At 38.3% G+C, this 18,053-nt stretch overlaps 1 protein-coding gene across 8 annotated transcripts in view; it reads left to right on the forward strand.

Moving 5' to 3' along the window:
* Nup98 (nucleoporin 98 and 96 precursor) overlaps positions 1 to 18,053 on the forward strand; it is a 120,421-nt gene that overhangs the window by 15,748 nt on the left and 86,620 nt on the right. Inside the window, exon 1 of one of the 8 annotated variants that reach the window (XM_087211841.1) lies at positions 11,159 to 11,182. The exons of the other annotated variants lie outside the window; for them this stretch is intronic. The gene's annotated coding sequence lies outside the window, so the exon portion shown is untranslated. Of the gene's footprint in view, positions 1 to 11,158; positions 11,183 to 18,053 lie in introns of those variants that run through there. 8 annotated transcript variants of the gene reach the window in all.

Genomic DNA, 18,053 nt, shown 5'->3' on the forward strand with positions numbered 1-18,053 from the left:
GGCCTAGAAGCAAAATCTTTATATGTAGATGAAATGATCATCTACAGAGAAAATACTAAGAAATCTCTAGGAGCCTCTAGAACTTGTTATTTGAATTTAGCAGGATTAGAAAACACAAGGTATATATAAAAATTCAGGTCTATGTATACTTGCTATAAATGAAGAATTGGATATTGAAATTTAAAAGTTATGTAGGAGTACAAAGGACCTGGAAAGTAAAAAGAAAAAGAAAAAAAAATTATTGGAAGGTGTTTAGTACCTAATTTTAAGACTTCCTCTAAAGCTATGGTAATCAAGGCAGTGTTGGTGTAAGGAAAGACATATAGATCATTGGAATAAAACAGAATCTAGAAATAGAACCACTCATATATGGTGCACTGAGTTTTGAAAGATTATTTAACATTAACATTTTATAGAATATAAACTCAATTCAAGACCAGAGGGAAACATAGTGTTTTCAGCAAATGGCTCTAGAACACCTGGTATCTGTATATAAAAAATTAACCTCAACCTTTATTTCCATACATGAAAATAACTTGAAAGGATCTATGAACCTAAATATGAAAGACTAAAACTATAATACTTTAAGAAATTATAAGGGAAAATGTTTATGAATTTAGGGTAGGCAAGACCTTCCTAGGATACAAAAAACATGATATATAAAAGAAAAAAATTGATAAATGAGATTCCATCAAAATTTAGAACTTTAAATGACATCGTTGAAATGAAAAGTAGTCCTTAAACAGACTGTATTTACAATGCCTATAACCTATGACCAGAGTATATAAAGAACTCTTACAGCTCATTAATAGACAACCCAGTGAAAAAGTAGACACAAGAAGGTGATAGCCAGTACAGCACAAGGAAAGGTGTGGAACTCTAGAATCAGAAAAATACTAATCAGTACAATAGCAAGATTGAATTATACACTCATTAGTGAGATGAAGTTCAAAGTTTTAAAAGCCTTGTCATGATTTTTTTTGTTGTTGGATTATCCCCCTTTGCGTTTAATTTGTCACACCCAATGGATTCATTCTGCTGGGCTTCCTGGGGTTGTGATCTCATTGTCTTTTCCTAGGACATTGTCTAAAATTTTTTGGAGTGCTGGTTTGGTATTGATGAAGTTCCTGAGGTGCTCTTTATCATGAAAGTATCTTATTTCTCCATCAATTTTGAAAGATAGTTTTGCAGCGTACATCAGTCTGGGTTGGAGGCTGTTTTCCTTTAGGGCTTGAAATACCTCCCTCCAAGCTCTTCTTGCCTTGAGGGTTTGCATTGAGAAGTCTGCTGTGATTCTGATGGGGTTTCCTTTGTATGTGATTTATTTCTTTCCTCTCAGTGCTTGTAGAATTTTGTTCTTCTGTTGGGTTTCTGGAATCCTAACTGTTATAGGCCTATGTGTAGATTTTTTTTGATCAAGGCTAGTTGGAGTCCTGTATACCTCGCTTATCTCTAACTGTTATAGGCCTATGTGTAGATTTTTTTTGATCAAGGCTAGTTGGAGTCCTGTATACCTCACTTATCTATATGTCAAGTTCTTTTCCCCTGCTTGGGAAGTTTTCTGCCATCACTTCTGTGAACAGTTTTTTTTATGTCATCAGCACTCTATCCTGTTTCTTCATTGACTCCAGTCAGCCTTATGTTATTCTTCTTCTTCTTTTTTTTTTTTTTTGATACCGGGCATCGAACTTGGGACCTTGTGCTTGCGAGGCAGGCAGTGGAACCACTGAGCTAAATCCCCGGCTTATGTTATTCTTTGCATCGTCTAGCAGCTGCTGGATTGATTTCTTGTGGTCCCTTATAATTTTAAAGCAATTTTTCTTTTCCTGATCACTAATTCCAATCTTATCTTCTATTTCTGAAATTCTGTCCTCACATTGGTTCATTCTGCTGCATAGACTGTCAATGGAGTTTTTAATCTCCTGGAAATCTGTTTGCATCTGTATTATGGATTCCATTTGTTTCCTATGTTGGGATTCCATCATTTTCCTCAGCTCCTCTATTTTTTTATCTGTGTCCTCTAGATTAATCATGTCTTGCACTATGGGCACAATCTCTGCTGTTATCTGAGAAATTATTTCTGATTTCATTTTTTCTTTTTTTATTTTTATTTTATTTTATTTTATTTTTTCTGATTTCATCTTTTCCAGATCCTCTTTTTGTTGCCAGTTCAGGGAGTCCAGATGGTTGAGTATCAGATTGTTCCATCTCGTTTCCCTTTGGGGTTGCTGTAGGTGATCTGGAAGTCTTTTTTTTTTTTTTGTTCCAGGCATTGAACTCAGGTCCTTGCGCTTGCACAGCAGGCGTGGAAACCACTGAGCTAAATCCCCAGCCCTCTGGGAGTCTGTTTTTGAAGCTTGTTTATGTTTCTTCTCATTTTGTGGGGGTTGGGGGTGCTGCTGGCGCTCGAATGGCTCACCTCCTCTGCCCCCTTTTTGACTTTTTCATTGGACAACATTTACGTGAAATAACTATCAGGGTGTAACTTTATCCAGACTTTGTCTACATGTTCTAGTTACACCTCCTCCCTGTTCCTGTCTTTCATTTTAATTTTTAGAATTTGAGACAGGACTTGCTATGTTGTTTAGGCTGGCTTTTGGGACTACAGGCACACATGCTACCATGCCTAGCTATGCTTTCTTTTTTCTTTTTTGGAGGTACTAGAAATTGAACCCAGGGCCTCATACATGCTAAACAGGCCCTTTACCACTGAACTACTTCCTCAGGCTGTGTGCTTTTAAATTTTCATTTGTACATGTTTGTAGTACATAATTCCATTCATAAAGTACACATGTACTTTATTTATTTATTTATTTTTGGTACCAGGGATCAAACTCGGGTCCTTGCACTTGCACAGCAGGTGGCAAAACCACTGAGCTAAATCCCCAGCCCCTAACATATGCTTTATTGTTGATACTATTTCCTGGCTACATACTCAACCACAGGGCTCTTTTTTGTTTTTGGTTAGTTGTGCTTTATTTGTGGTACTAGCGATTGAATCTAGGGTCTCGAACATACTAGGCAAGTGCTCTACTATTGAGCTACATTCTCGGACAGTTAATTTAGATTTAATGACATTATCACTATATAATAAACTGTAAATATTTATTATATATATGCCTTCCAGGTGAGGGAAACTGAGCTTGATGCTGATACAAGGCCAGATAAAATAGGTACTTAAGTGCTCATTCTTCGTGTACCTTATTTACACTCTTTTCTTTTTTCTTTCTAGACCTTTAAGGCCCAATTCATATACTAAATCGCCCTTGGAAGTTTTTCTTGCATTTTCCACTCATTCTGACCTGATCACGACTTCCTGTTTTGCTTCCTGGGGTTTACATGCTCTCTGGGGGTGTTATTTATTTACTTATTTGTTTGTTTAATGGGGCTTTGCTGTGCCACCCAGAGTAGCCTCAATCTTATGATTCTCCTGCCCTGTCTCCCAGGTAGCTGGGTTTATAGATGTGTGCCACCAGGCCCACTTTGCTTTCTTTTTTTTTTTTTTTTTGGAAACAGAGTGTCGCTATGTAGTTCAGGCTGGCTTCAAACTCCCTAGGATCTTCCTGCCTTAGCCTCCCAGGGGGAGGCTGGGATTACAAGCATGTGCCACCACACCTGGCTCTCTGAATTTTCAGTGTGTGCATCTGTTCTCTGATTATTTCAGAAGCTAGAGGCTCAAAACCTACTGGCTCAGGCAGCTAAGAGAAATGAGTAATATCGTGGCACTTTGCAGTGTGCATGCCCTTGCTATAGGGAGCTGTTACTAACTGACCTATGGGCTGTTAATGGCATGAAGTTATTGCATTCCTGCTTTTTAATTATTGGGTTTGTCCATAAGAAGCCAAGTCATACTAGGCATGGTGGTATATGCCTGCAGTCTGAGCACTCTGGGAGGCTGAGGCAGGAGGATCAAAAGTTCATACCCTGCCTGGGCAATTTAGTGAGTCACTGTCTTTAAATACATAATAAAAGAGCTGGAGATTATAGTTCAGGACAAAGGCCCTGTGTACAATCACCAGTAACCAGTAACCCCCCACCCCCTAAGCCAAACTGATTTTTTCCTATGTTCTTTTTTTTAAATTTTTGGCACCAGGGATTGAACTTGGGACCTTGAGCTTGGGAGGCAGGCACCAAAACCACTGAGCTAAATCCCTGGCCCAAAAGTCAGTTTTTCTTTTTTTTCAGGTACTGGGGATCGAACTTGGGTCCTTGTGGTTGTGCAGCAGGTGGCAAAACCACTGAGCTAAATCCCCGGCCCGTCCTATGTTCTTATTTTACTTTTGTTTATTGCATGCTGGCGATTTTTGGTCCAAGGCTTTGTACATGTCAAACACAATTTACCAATGAGCTATATAACTACATCCCTTGTCTGTGTTTAATTTTATAAATTCATTTATAATACATACGCATTTGTCCATACATATGCGTGTATGTGTGTACTATGTGCTCTCTTCCTCTTTGTGCCCTCTGAATTTGATAAATTACATGAGTTAGCATAATACTTTTATATTAAAATGTAATTTGATCATTCTATGTTTAAAGAAACACGTCAGTGGGATGATTGTCATTAATTAGAAAATGGGTACATCAGTGTTTCAGACCTTGAGTTAGGTTTTTGGATAGTCAACATAAGACCCCAGGTAAGCTCATTGTGAGCAGGGTGAAATTGAGTTCCTTGAGAAGCTAACTCTGTTTGAGCGAAGTAATATAAGAAAATGCTCTTGAGATCACTACCAGAGGCAGAGGGAGAAATTGAATTGTGATGTTGTGTTAATGAAGGCATCAGCTGATCCTGTGAAGAATTTGAAGCTGGAATCACCCTGAAAGTTAACCTGAATCTCGGCCAAAGGTTCTAGCTTTCAGCTGTGGGTATGAGCTGTGCAAGGGAGGAGTTGTGACCTTGGGTGAGGCCCTTTTCAATGCAGGCAGTTCTGAAGAGGTTGAACAGCTGAGAGCTATTTTCTGGTAGCACTTTTTAGCAGCTGCTACAATAAATCCTTCAGTTTAAAGAAAGATCTGTGTAGTTGGTGTTTCACAGTTTGTTATTGGGAGTGAAGATCAAGATAGAGTGCTGCAAAGAAATCCTAACATATAGAAGCTCAGAGGAATGATTAAACGCTAGAGGGAAATAGGAAGGGCTTGTAAAAGAGATGACATTTGAGCTGTGTTTTTTTGGTTTGGCTTGTTTTGGGGTTTTTTGTGTTTTCTTTTTGGTACCGGGGATCGAACTCGGGACGTTGAGCTTGCGAGGCAGGTGGTGGAACCACTGAGTTAAATCCCCAGCTTAGGAGGCAGTTTTCATTGAGTCAATGACATTTACATAATAGAGAAAGGAAACTAAATGACTTAAAGAACAAAGTATTAAATGTATTAGCTTTCTTTTGACTTAAAGAACAAAGTATTAAATGTATTGGCTTTCTTTAATTCCTAGCAATTATAAAAATCACAAGGCTGTCTCCAGAATCATAATTTGTTTCAGAGATATAATTTTTTTGAAGCAGAACATTTATTGGTACATTTTAGATATAAATAATGATAACATTCATCATAGGGAATTTGTACCTGTGCATGATATATCTTGCTTTTTTCTTCCCATTTCACCCCCTTCAGCCCTTCTTCTCCCTCCTTATTTACAAAAGCTTTGTTTCCATTATTTCCTTTTATTCTTTTTTCTTGCCCCTTCTTTCCTTCCTCCCATCCTTCTCCCTTGTTCTCCTTCCCATTTGAACATTTTCTTCCCATTTCCAAATATCATTGTACATTTTGGTCCTTATTTCCACTTTTGGTTTCTCACACCAGAGAAACAATCTGGTATTTAACATGTGTGTCCAGTTTATTTCACTTAAGAGTATGGTCTCAAGGTGCATCCGTTTACCTAGAAATGGCTCACACGCTCATCGTCCTTTATGGCAGAGCAATATTCCATTGTATAAAAAACTCTACATCTTCTTTATCCATCTGTTAGTTGATGGGAATTTGGACTGTTTCCAAGATTTATCTATTACATACTGTGCTGCTATAAACATGGGTGTGCATATACCACATGATATGATGCTTTTAATTCTTTTGGAAAGGTACCAAGAAGGGAAATAGCTGGGTCAAATGGAACCTCTAGTTTTAGTTTTTTGAGACATCTCCACACTGATTTCTGCAGTGGTTGCACCAGTCTACACTCCCACCAACAGTGGAGAAGGGTTTCACAGCCCTGCCAGCATGTTTTTGGTCGCTTGCTTAATAGCAGCCATTCCTTCTGAAGTGAGGTGGAATCTCAGCATTGTTTCAATTTGCATCCATTGGCGATTAAGCTGAGTGGTTCTGTCGCCTGCCTTGCAAGCGGAAGGTTCCCAAGTTCAATCCCCGGTACCCCTCAAAACAAATGGGGATCAGTTTGCATCTCTTGAATGACCAGTGATGTCGAACATTTTTTTTTTTTTTTTTTTTTGGGTAGCAGGGATGGAATTTGGGTCCTTGCGCTTGCGCAGAAGGTGGCAAAACCACTGACGTAAATCCCTGGCCCAAACATTTTTTCATATATTTATTTGTTATTTCTACTTCTTCATCTGAGAAGTGCCTGTTCATTTCAGATGCCCATTTTTGGATTGGATTTTTAAATTTGGGGGATCTGGGTTTTTTGAGTACTTACGTATTCTAGATAGTAGTCTTTTGTCTGAGGAATAGCTGCTAAAAATTTTTTCCCACACTGTGGGTTTCTCTTCACTCTGTTGGTGGCTTTTCGTGCTATATAAAAGCTTTTTAATAAGATGAGATAAAAAAAAATGAGATCCCAGTTGTTGATTCTTTGTGATAGTTCCTGTACAGTCGAGGTTTTGTTCATAGTCTTTACCTACACTGATGTCTTTGAGAGTTCTGCTTATTCAGCAGATTTAGTGTTTCTGTTTTATTTTTTTTTTTTTTTTTAATTTTTTAGTACCAGGGATCAGACTTGGGTCCTTGTACTTGTGAGGCAGGCAGCACAACCACTGAGCTAAATCCCCAGCCCTGTTTTAACATTTAGATTGTTGATCCATTTTGATTTTAATTTAGTGTGTGGTGAAAGATACGGGTCTAGTTTTAATCTTCGGCAAGTGGAAAGCCAGTTTTTCTAGCACCGTTTATTAAAAGAGGCTATCTTTCTTCCAAGGAAATGTTTTGGTCCTTTGTCAAAGAAAGGTGGCTGAGTGTGTCTAGAGTTGTTTCTGCATCTTCTAATCTGTTCTATTGATCATTGGGTCTGTTTGTTTTTTTGCCTGTTATCATGCTGCTTTTAATCACAGTAGCTTTGTAGTATAGTTTTAAGTCAAGGGTTGTGATGCCCTCTGCCTTGCCTTTGTTGCCCAGAATTGCCTTTCCTATTTTAGGTTTCTTCTGGTTCCAAATGAATTTTAGGATTGTTTTCTCTAAGTCTGTGACATATGCTGTTGGAATTTTGATCAAGATTGCATTAAGTCTGTATAACAATTATGGAAGAATGACTATTTTAACTCTGTTGGTTCTTCCTACCTAGGAACAAGGGATATCTTTCCATTTTCTGATATCTTCTTCAATCTCCTTTTTCAGAGTACTGTAGTTTTCAATGTAGAGGTTTTTTTCTTCCTTCATTAGATTGATTCCTAGGTATTTCATTTTTTTTGGATGCTGCCGTGAAAGGTGTTATTTCCCTAGTTTCACTCTTAGAGAGTTTGTTATTTGTGTACAGAAAGGGTGTTGATTTTTTGAATGTTGACTTTGCATCCAGCTACGTTACTGAATTTGATTATTAAATCTAGAAGTCTTTTGGTGGAGTTTTTGGGATTGTCTGTGTAAGAGAGTATCATGTCATCCTCAAATATTTCCTATCCTTATTTCTTTTATTTCTCTTGTCTAATTACTCTGGGTAATGTTTTCAGAACTATATTGAATAATAGTGATGAATGGATATCCATGTCTTCTTCTTCCTTATTTTAGAGTGAAAGCTTTTAGTTTTTGTCCATTTAGTATGATGTTGGGTGATAGTTTGTCATAGTTGGCTTTTATCAGATTGAGATAAAGACTATTCCAATTTTTGGGGCTGCGGATTTAGCTCAGTGGTTCCGGTGCCTGCCTCACAAGCACAAGGTCCCAAGTTTGATCCCCGGTACCAAAAAAAAAAAAAAAAAAAAAGACTATTCCAATTTTTTGTAGAGTTTTTATCACGAATGGTTGTTGAACCTCATCAAACACCTTTTCTGCATCTATTAAGATGATCACATGGCTTTTGTCCTTGGCTCTGTTAATAGTGTATTACATTTGTTGATTTGTATATGTTGAACCATCCTTGCGTCCCTGGGATGAATCCTACTTGGTCATGGTGTATAACCTTTTGATGATTTGCTGCATTCTGTTTGCTACTGTCTTATTGAGGATTTTTGCATCTATGTTCATTAGCGAGATTGGTCTGTGGTTCTCTTTTTTGATTGGATCCTTCTGTAGTCTTGATATCAGGGCAATGCTTGTTTGCTTCTAGGAATAAATTTGGGAGTATGGCTTCCCTATCAGTTTCATTAAAGAGTTTGAGAGTAGTGGTATTAGGTCTTTTCTAAATATCTTGTAGAATTCAGCAGTGAATCTGTCAGGGATTGGGCTTTTCTTTGTTGGTAGGTGTTTACATCTTCAATTTCATTGACTGATACTGGTTTATTTAGAATTTTTATATTTTCTTGATTCCATTTTGGTAATTCATAAGCATCTAGGAATCTGTCCATTTCTTCTTTTTTTGATGTTAATAGAATACAGATTCTCGAAGTAGGTATTGATCTTCTGGGTTTCTGCAGGATCTGTTGTGATTACACCCTTTTCATTCCTAATTGTGTGGATTTGAGACTTTTCTTTCTTTTTGGGTACTGGGGATTGAACTCAGGACCTTGAGCTTGGGAGGCAGGTGGGGGAACCACTGAGCTAAATCCCTGGCCCTTTCCTTTTTTTGATCAGGTTGGCTATGAGTTTGTCAATTTTATTTAATCTTTGAAAGAACCAACTCTTTGATTCATGTTTTGTATTGTTTTCTTAGTCTGGACTGCATTAATTTCTGCACTGATCTTTATAATTTCCTCCTTTGTACACACTTTGGGCTTGACTTGCTCTTTTTCTGGAAGCTTGAGGTTCAACATTAGGATGTTTATTTGAACCCAGTCTGTTTTCCTGATATGGGTATTTTCTGATATAAATTTCTCCCATAGGACTGTTTTCATTGTGTCCCATAGGTTCTGGTATTTTATATTGGTATTGTCATTTAATTATAGAAACTGTCTGTAGTTTTTTAAATTTCATCTGTGACCCATTGGTTGTTCTGGAGGGTGTTATTTAATTTCCACGTCTTTATGAAGTTCTTATGGGTTTTTTTGCCATTGATTTCCATTGTCATTGCACTATGGTCTGATAACATGCATGGGGTAATTTCAGTACCTTTGCATTCACTTAAGCATGTTCTGTGAGCTAGTATGTGGTCTGTTTTGGAGAAAGCCCTGTGTGCAGCTGAGAAGAATGTGTATTTTGATGTTGTGGGGTGGAACACACTGTAGACATCGTAAGTCCATTTGTTCAGAAGTTTGGTTCAGTTCTAATACTTCATTGTTGGTTTGTCTAGTTGATCTATTTGTGACAGTGGGGTATTGAAGTCTCCCATTACAATTGAATTAGTTGTTATTTGATTTTTCATGTCTGTTAATATTTGTTTTATATAGTTGGGTGCACCAGTATTTGGTGCATATATATTTGATTGTTATCACTTCCTCTTGTATTGTTCCCTTCACAAGGATGTAGTGAACTTGTCTCTCTTCTTTGTCAGTCTTGGCTCGAAATCCACTTTATCTACAAATAGAATAGCTATCCCTACTTTTTTCCAGGTTCCTGTCACATGGAGTATTGTTTTCCATCCTTTGTCTTTCAGTCTACAAATTTGTTTTTGAATTAAATTTGTTTCTTGTATGCAGCATATTGTTGGATCTTGTTTCTTGATCCATTCTGCCACTCTGTTCTTTTGATTGGTGAATTGAGACCATTAACATTGATGGCTATAACTGTTATGTATTAACTCATGCCTGTCATGTTATTTTCCTGTTGTTGGCTCCCTCTTTCCTCCTCTGTTTAATTTCTTGCCTTGCCTGGTGGATTCATTCTGTTGGGGTTCATGGAGTTGTAATCCTTGTTATCTTTTTCTAGAGTATCCTTCAGAACACTTTGGAGTGATGGTTTCGTGTTCGTTAATTTCCTCAGGTATTCTTTGTCATGGAAGTATCTTATTTCTCCATCAATTTTGAAAGATAGTTTTGTAGGGTACAACCCCTGCAATCTAGGCTGGAGATTGTTTTCCTTTAGGGCTTGAAATACTTCACTCCAAGGTTCTTTTTGACTTGATTTGTGTTGAGAAGTCTGCTGTGATTCTGATGGGCTTTCCTTTGTAGGTGATTTGTTTCTTTTCTTTAACAGCTTTTGGGGGGGGTGCTGGGTATTGAACTTGGGACCTTGTGCTTTCGAGGCAGGTGCTGGAACCATTGAGCTAAATCCCTGGCCCTCCTTCTCTAACAGCTTTTAACATTCTGTTCTTATGTTGAATTTCTGGAATCTTAACTATTATATGCCGTGGGAAAGATTTTTTTTTTTTTGATCGTGGCTAATTGGAGTTCTATATGCCTTACTTACCTGTATGTCAAATTCTTTTTCCATTTGGGAAGTTTTCTGCCATTACTTCTGTGAACAAATTTTTTATGTCATTTGTGCAATCTCCTGCTTTTTCATTGAATCTTATGTTATTCTTCTTTGCATCATCTAGCAACTACTGGGTATATTTCTCATAGTCTTTTGTTGTTTTTAAGAAATTTTTCTTTTCATGATCACTAATTGTAATCCTGTCTTCTGTGTATGATGTTCTGTCCTCATATTGGTTCATTCTGCTGTATATGCCTTCATTGGAATTTTTAATCTCCTGGAGATTTGAATCTGTTTCATGAATTCCATTTCTTTCCTATGCTTGGTGTTCATGGTTTCCATCATTTTCTTGAGCTCCTCTTTTTTTTTAATCTGTGTTGGCTTTAGAGTCACTAAGCATGTCTTTCTTTATGGCACTGTCTCTATAGTTATCTGAGAAATTATTTCTGCTTTGATTTTTTTTTTTCCAGAGCTTTGTTCTGCTTTGTTACTTCCAGTGTTACCACTTCAGAGAGTCCAGGTGGGTGAGTGGCTTTTGGATTGTTTCACTTCATTTTCCCCTCGGTTTGCCTTTGGTGAACAGAAAGTCTAGGGTTGCATCTTGTTCAAGTGTCTTCTCATGTTCTTTTTGTTTCTTTCTTTTTTTTGTAGTTTAATTTCTGGGTTATGCTTGTAAATTGCTTATGAGGAGTAGCTTTATTCCCAGTAGTCATTGCTTTAAGAAATGACTACTTCCTAGAGGTGTTTTCCACCTTTAGCTTGCTTTTGAGCTTTGAATCTGTTGCCAGATCCTACCTCTTCAGTTTATTGGGGATGAGAAGTTGCTGCCTACTTGGCCTAGCCCCTGGTTCTTTGGCACTGGCCGGCAGTATTTTTTTAAGACCCTTAGGTAGTCTCAGTCTTAGTATACCTTGAAAAACGATGGGATTAGCACAATTATGCCACTTTGGCTAAGGTAGTACAATCAGCAATAACAACATCAAACACAGCCTAAAAAATGACAAACTATGGTAACTATTAATTTGCCACATTTAACTGTGTGAACTATATTTGTGGTTATATAACAAAATCTAAAATGAACCAGAAAATTGTATGCAGTAAATTAGACCTCAATATGGCTCTTTTACATGTGGGGGCCGGATAGGAGAAGAAGAAAAGAGATTAGAAGCAAGGCTAGAGGACAAAGGAAGATCACATGAACTTGGGGAAAGTGATGAAGACAGGAGGGAAAGAGCAGGAAGAAATAAAAACGAGAAAACAACAACAAAACACTCATAAAAAGGCAAGAATAATCAAGAAAAAAAAAAAAGAACAAAAACCAGAAAAGAGGAAAAAAGAAGTAAATAAGAACAGAAGGAAAAACGTCCAATTCAAGGTGTGTCTCTGCTGTCACTGTTGTACAATGTGGACAGAGTCCAGATTGGTGTTGATTAATCCCAGCAAGTCAGCCATACCTTTACGGTGAAGTAGTGGATAATCCCGGAAACCTGTACCTTTAGTTCCACTGAAGTTCAGGCTGGTTTCTGGCTGTGAGGCTGGAACCAGATTTGGTTTTTTTTGGTACCGGGGATCGAACTTGTGTCCTTACGCTTGCAAGGCAGTCGGCGGAACCACTGAGCTAAATCCTTAGCCCTAGGAACCAGATTTGTTGAGCCTGCAACTGTCCATGTGTCTCCTGCCAGTTTGAACTTGACTCTGACAAGTTGCCAACTTGAACTCTCCAGCCTCACCATGACACTAGGAGCCACTAGATAAAGCCAGCCCACAGCTGTTCTGAGTTCTGAGCTCAAGTGGCTCTTCACCAAGATAGCTACTGGCCAGTTGCCCTCTCCTGAGGGACATCTGAACCTGAAACTCACCAGCCACTGAAGTCTACTACATCCACTCCTCTGTTCCACTGATGTGTTTCTCAGTGGAGGCCTCGGGTTGCCAGTGGTCACCATGTGTTTGCAGGTTCAAGCTGCCCTTCCCACACTGTGAGTCTGGGCTCAGGAAGAAAGTGCCACCTGGCACCTCCCTTCTCTTCATTGAAGTCTCTCTCTTTGCTTTCCCTGTGGGCTTCAGTTCTTGCTTCAGATCCTTCCTGAGTCCCCAGGACCCACTTCCCTGCTCTTCATGCTGCTATATTCCAGTGTCAGGACACCAAATCTTAGAGAAACTCTTTTCTCTGCTGCTCACCAGTCTACCATCTTCCTATAAGTCCTCAGAGACACAATTTTTTAGAAAACACTTTTCCCAATATGATAAATGAGATTAAGCCAAGTTTATCCTTTCTAGAACTGAGAAGACAAGACTTTTTTCCATGAATCTAAACTGGATTTCCTCATTCCTTGTTCTTGGGTCTGGAACATATGAATGTGCTTCAAATACTATGTATATTCTTCCTTATTGCTTATTATCTTCCTAGGATTGAGGGTGTCTGGGAATTTAGAAGATAGATTAAACTGGGGCTCTACTGCTTGTCATCTCTTTGACTCTTGCTAAATTCCTGATTCTGTTTTCTTGCCTATAAAATACACATTGTACTTGGCCATGGTGGCACATGCCTATAGTCCCAGCACTTGGGAGGCTGAGGCAGGAGGATCACCATGAGTTCAGAGCCAGCTTGGGCTACATAGCGAGTTCAAGGCCAGCCTTTCTGGAGACAGGGAAAGGGGAGGTTACCAGAACTCCTGCAGTGAGTCCTGGTCTGTGAGCCATGACAGCACAAGGTGAATTAATTAATAAAGACTGAAACGAGACTTAGAGAAGAAGCTGAGCTTTGGGCCTGATCAGCATTGCTCTGGGCAGCAAAGATGAAAGACCCAGAGTTTGTCACACCTTTATTCCGAACGATCCGAACATCCGGAATAACAGATGACTCAGAAGGCAGTGGCAGTAATCCTAGAACAATGAGGAACTTATGTGGTGCTGCAGATCCTAGTTTGATAAGGAACTTCTGTTGATTAGGAATTTGTCCCTCCCCAGGGTATCTTCAGGTGATGTAATCTTGCCCTGGAGCATCACAGGACTATTGAGATTTGAGCTGTGACTGGAGGCAAAAATGGAGTTATGCCGTAGCCAGCCTGTAGGCAAGAAAACAAGGACTAATCATAATTTGTGAAATGATTTTTCCCTAGAATTATGTAGAATTGCTCCTGACACAGCCTGAACTACATAGTAAGACCCTGGCTCAAAAAAAATAAAATAAAAAATAAAAATAAAATACAGGTGGTAGCCAGGCTTTGTGGTACATGTGTGTAATCTCAGCATTCATGAGAACTGCTTCGAGTTTGATGCCAGCCTGGGCAATTTAGTGAGTTCAAGACCAACCTGAACTACATAAAGAAACCCTGTGAGTGAGGGGAGGAGGGGTACTTATAAGATTTGATGAATAATACCAACTTTTTATGGTTTTTGAGAAATTTCCGTATAAGGTCAACATTGAACTAATTGAATTTGATCTGGTTCTCATCTAATTCAGTTTGTGACCAGAATCATGGAAAGAATTAAATTCATAAACTGAGAGACTGCTATGTTCTTTCATCATTGAAATTTTTAGTGACCTTATCTTTGTACTAGGAAAAATGAGAACAATTTCCAGTGTGTTCATTTATTTTGGGGGACAGAGTCTGGCTATATAGTTTACACTGGTCCTGAAACTAGCCCAGACTATCCCCGAATGTGATCCTTCTGCCTCAGCCTCCTAACTGCTGGGATTATGGGCATGTACAAGCATGCCTGGCTTTTTGTTTTGTGTTGTTTGTTGTTTTCTTAAGACTGTTTTGCTAAATACAATAGATTCAGTGTGCTACAAACTAGGTTGCATTTTGTTTCATACCATTCTTTTTGTTTTGTTTTTTGAAACAGAGTCTCACTATGTAGTTCAGGCTGGCCTTGAACTCACTATGTAGTCCAGGCAGAATTTGAACTCATGGCGATCCTCCTGCTTCAGTCTCCCAAGTGTTGAGATTCATTCCATTCTTATCCTTTCACTGTGTCCTTTTAGGTCTCTGCACCCTGGGTTTTGTCTTTGGCCAGTCTCATAGCTTTTCTGATATTTGTGTTCTTTTTTACCCTGGGTTTTTTTTGGGGAGGGGGGCGGTACTGCAGATTAAATTCAGAACCTCATGCTTGCCAGGCAGGAGCTGTGCCACTGAGCTAAATCCCAGGCCTTGTGTTCTTTTTTTGTGGTGATACTGGGGATTGAACTCAGTGTCCCATACATGCTAAGCAAGTACTGAGTCACATCTCCACCCCTACATTTGTGTTCTTAAAAGAATCTCACATATATATATATATATATATATACACACACATATATATATGTATATATATATACACATACATACATACACACACACATATATATGTATATTTATATATAATCTATTTTTGGGTAGGCTTTTTTTTAAACTTAGTTTTATTTAGCTCATGGTTCTGTGGGTTCTAGCCTATGATTTGGTAGCTCCATTGACTTGGACCTCTAGAGAGTACACAGTAGCAATGGCAGGGAACATGTGTCAAGGCAAACCACTGAGTCATGAGCCAGAATGCAGAAGAGATAGGAAAGAAGAAACTATAGTCCCCCTCTAATGACCTAAGAATTTAACCACAAGGCCCCACCTCCCAGTGATTCCACAATCTCCCAATAGTACCACCTTGACAGCCAATTCACTTGTACTTTTACGTGGTTTATCTTAGTTCTTCTTTTTTCCCTATTCCTCTGCCATCCCTTCAACCCCTCCACCCCTCCCTATTTACAAAGACTTTGTTTCCATTTTTTCCTTTTCTCATATTTTTTCCTTTCCCTTTCCTTTCCCCTACCCCTACCACTTCCCCTACCCCTTTAGACCTTTTCTTCCTATTTCACATTATCAATTACACATTTTGATCCTTATTTACACTTTTAGTTTCTCACACCAGAGAAACTATTTGGTATTTACACGTGTGTGTCCTATTTATTTCACTTAAGAGTATGGCCTCAATGTACATTCAGTTAGCTATAAATCTCTAGTTTCTTTTTCTTTATGGCTGAGTAGTACTCTATTTTATTTTTTAAAAACCCACATCTTCTTTATCCAGTTTCCAGTTGATGGGCTTTAGCTATTACAAAAATGTGCCACTATAAACACGGGTGCACATATATCACTGTGGTATGATTCTTTTAATTCTTTTGGGAAGATACCCAGCAGAGGAATAGCTGGGTCAAATGGGACCTCTAATCCTAGTTTTTTAGGTGTCCCCATATCGACTTCCACAATGGTTGCACTAGTCTGCACTCCCACCAACAATGGAGAAGAATTCCTTTCTCCCCACACCCCCGTCAGCATTTGTTATTGGTTGATTTCTTAGTAGCAGCCATTCTTTCTGGAGTGAGGTAGAATCTTAGTTTTGCTTTCATCTGCATCTCTGAGAGCCAAATTTTAAAGCATGGATCTCTGAAGGACATTCAATATCAAAGCTGTATCAGCTTGTGAATATATAAATCACTTATCATGTGCTTACTGAACACTGGAGAATTTCCACAAGCATAAGTTAATATATATAAATTATTTTATATTTAAACCTTATATATTTAAATATGTGTATGTATGTGTGTATATTACTTTATTATTACACATAAGTACTTATGGTACCTGTGTGTCTTAGTCTATTTCCTGGTGCTAATAACAATACCATAGACTGGCCAAATTATAAAGAAAAGAGGTTTATTTTTGACTCAGTTCTCATCTAAGATAACCTGCTGATAAGCTTCTGGAAATGGCACAGGACATCACATGGTGAAAGACAGGGGAAAAAGTTTTGAGAAGATGGCATCACACATGGTAGAGGCATTTCAGGGTCATTGCCAGGCTCACCATAACCATTTTTTGTAGTAGTAATCTAGTCCCCAAAGGGCTAGACTTTCCAGTGGACAGCATTAATCTACTCATGAGTATGCAGACCCCATGACCTAAATATATGTTAGAGGTCACTTCTGACTGTCACATTGAGGAGTTAAGACTTTACATGAATTTAGGTGGGGATGAATCATATCAAGCCATAGCATTGTATAGGCATACTGCACATAAACAGACATGCAATCTTTCTTCAAAGGGACTTAGAAATTCAATATGACAGGTGAAAATATGTTTAACTCAACTAACATAGCAAATGTTTTAATTATGATAAAATCCAGTGTATCTTTTTTTTTTTTTTTTTGGTGTTATATTTTAGGTACGTCATCTAAGAAAATATTCCATAGCCTTAGGTGCTCAAGATTTTATCTTGTTTTACCTTTAAATCTATGAACTATTTTAAGGTTATTTTTATAAAAATATATGAGGAGAAGGTTATTGGATGTATATGCACACAAACACAGACACACATATCATGTATAGCATATATAATACAGCATAGAATATCATATATTATCCACATATGTTATAATGTGTATACTATGCATTGTAGATGTGTGCATGTACATATATATCCACTATATATGCTATTTCAATCATGGATATTCTGTATGATGCATTATATATATTATATATCACCCACATGTACATAAGACATGTTATATACTATATGCTATGTATGTTTTGTAATATGTACATATTTTTGTAAGCTGGATAGTTCTGTTGTATTAGGCATAATTATGAATTGCTATTATATTAGATTAAGTGTTTTAAGGAGCTGTGCCTGGCTGACAAGTTGACAAGGGGAGGATTGTGACCATTAACTTATATGTCAACTTGACCTGAGTGAGGAATACGTACCATAAGCATGGTTCTGCATACGTCTGTATATGACTGGCATGTAGGCCACCAAACTGGGAAGGAAGAAGAAGGAAATGCAACCATTTTGAAGAGCTCCTTCTGTGTGTGTGTGTGGTACCGAAGATCAAACTCAAGACCTTGCGCTTACAAGGCAGGCACCGTGCCACTGAGCTAAATCCCCGGCCAAGAACTCCATTATTCTTAAGTATGGACGGTTTGTTTCTGTCACTTTTGGGCATTGATCTCCAGGTTTCCAATTTCTTGAGCCTTCCAATGTAGACCTACTACATGCAGTGACTCTCCAGTGAGCTTTCAGATCACTGGACTAGTTCTGTATTCTCTGGTTGTTTTTTTTTTTTTTTTTTTTTTTGGTACCGGGGATCGAACTTGGGACGTTGTGCTTGCAAGACAGGCAGCGGACCCACTGAGCTAAATCCCTGGCCCGGTTCTGTATTCTTGATCCTTCTTGGTTGGCAGCTTCAGTCTTCTTGGGCTGCACAGATTCTGCATCCTCTGGTTTCCTAGAGGGCAGGTGGCCATTGTGGACTTTTCCACCTCTGATCCTGTAAGGTTACTTAATAAATCCTCTGCATAACTAAATACATATATTGATTCCATCCCTTTAGAGAACCATAACTAATATAAATAAAT

This window comes from Heterocephalus glaber, unplaced genomic scaffold (assembly GCF_053883595.1).
Source record: "Heterocephalus glaber isolate CG9 unplaced genomic scaffold, H.glaber_assembly_v1.0 deba00001428, whole genome shotgun sequence".
NCBI lineage: Eukaryota > Metazoa > Chordata > Mammalia > Rodentia > Bathyergidae > Heterocephalus > Heterocephalus glaber.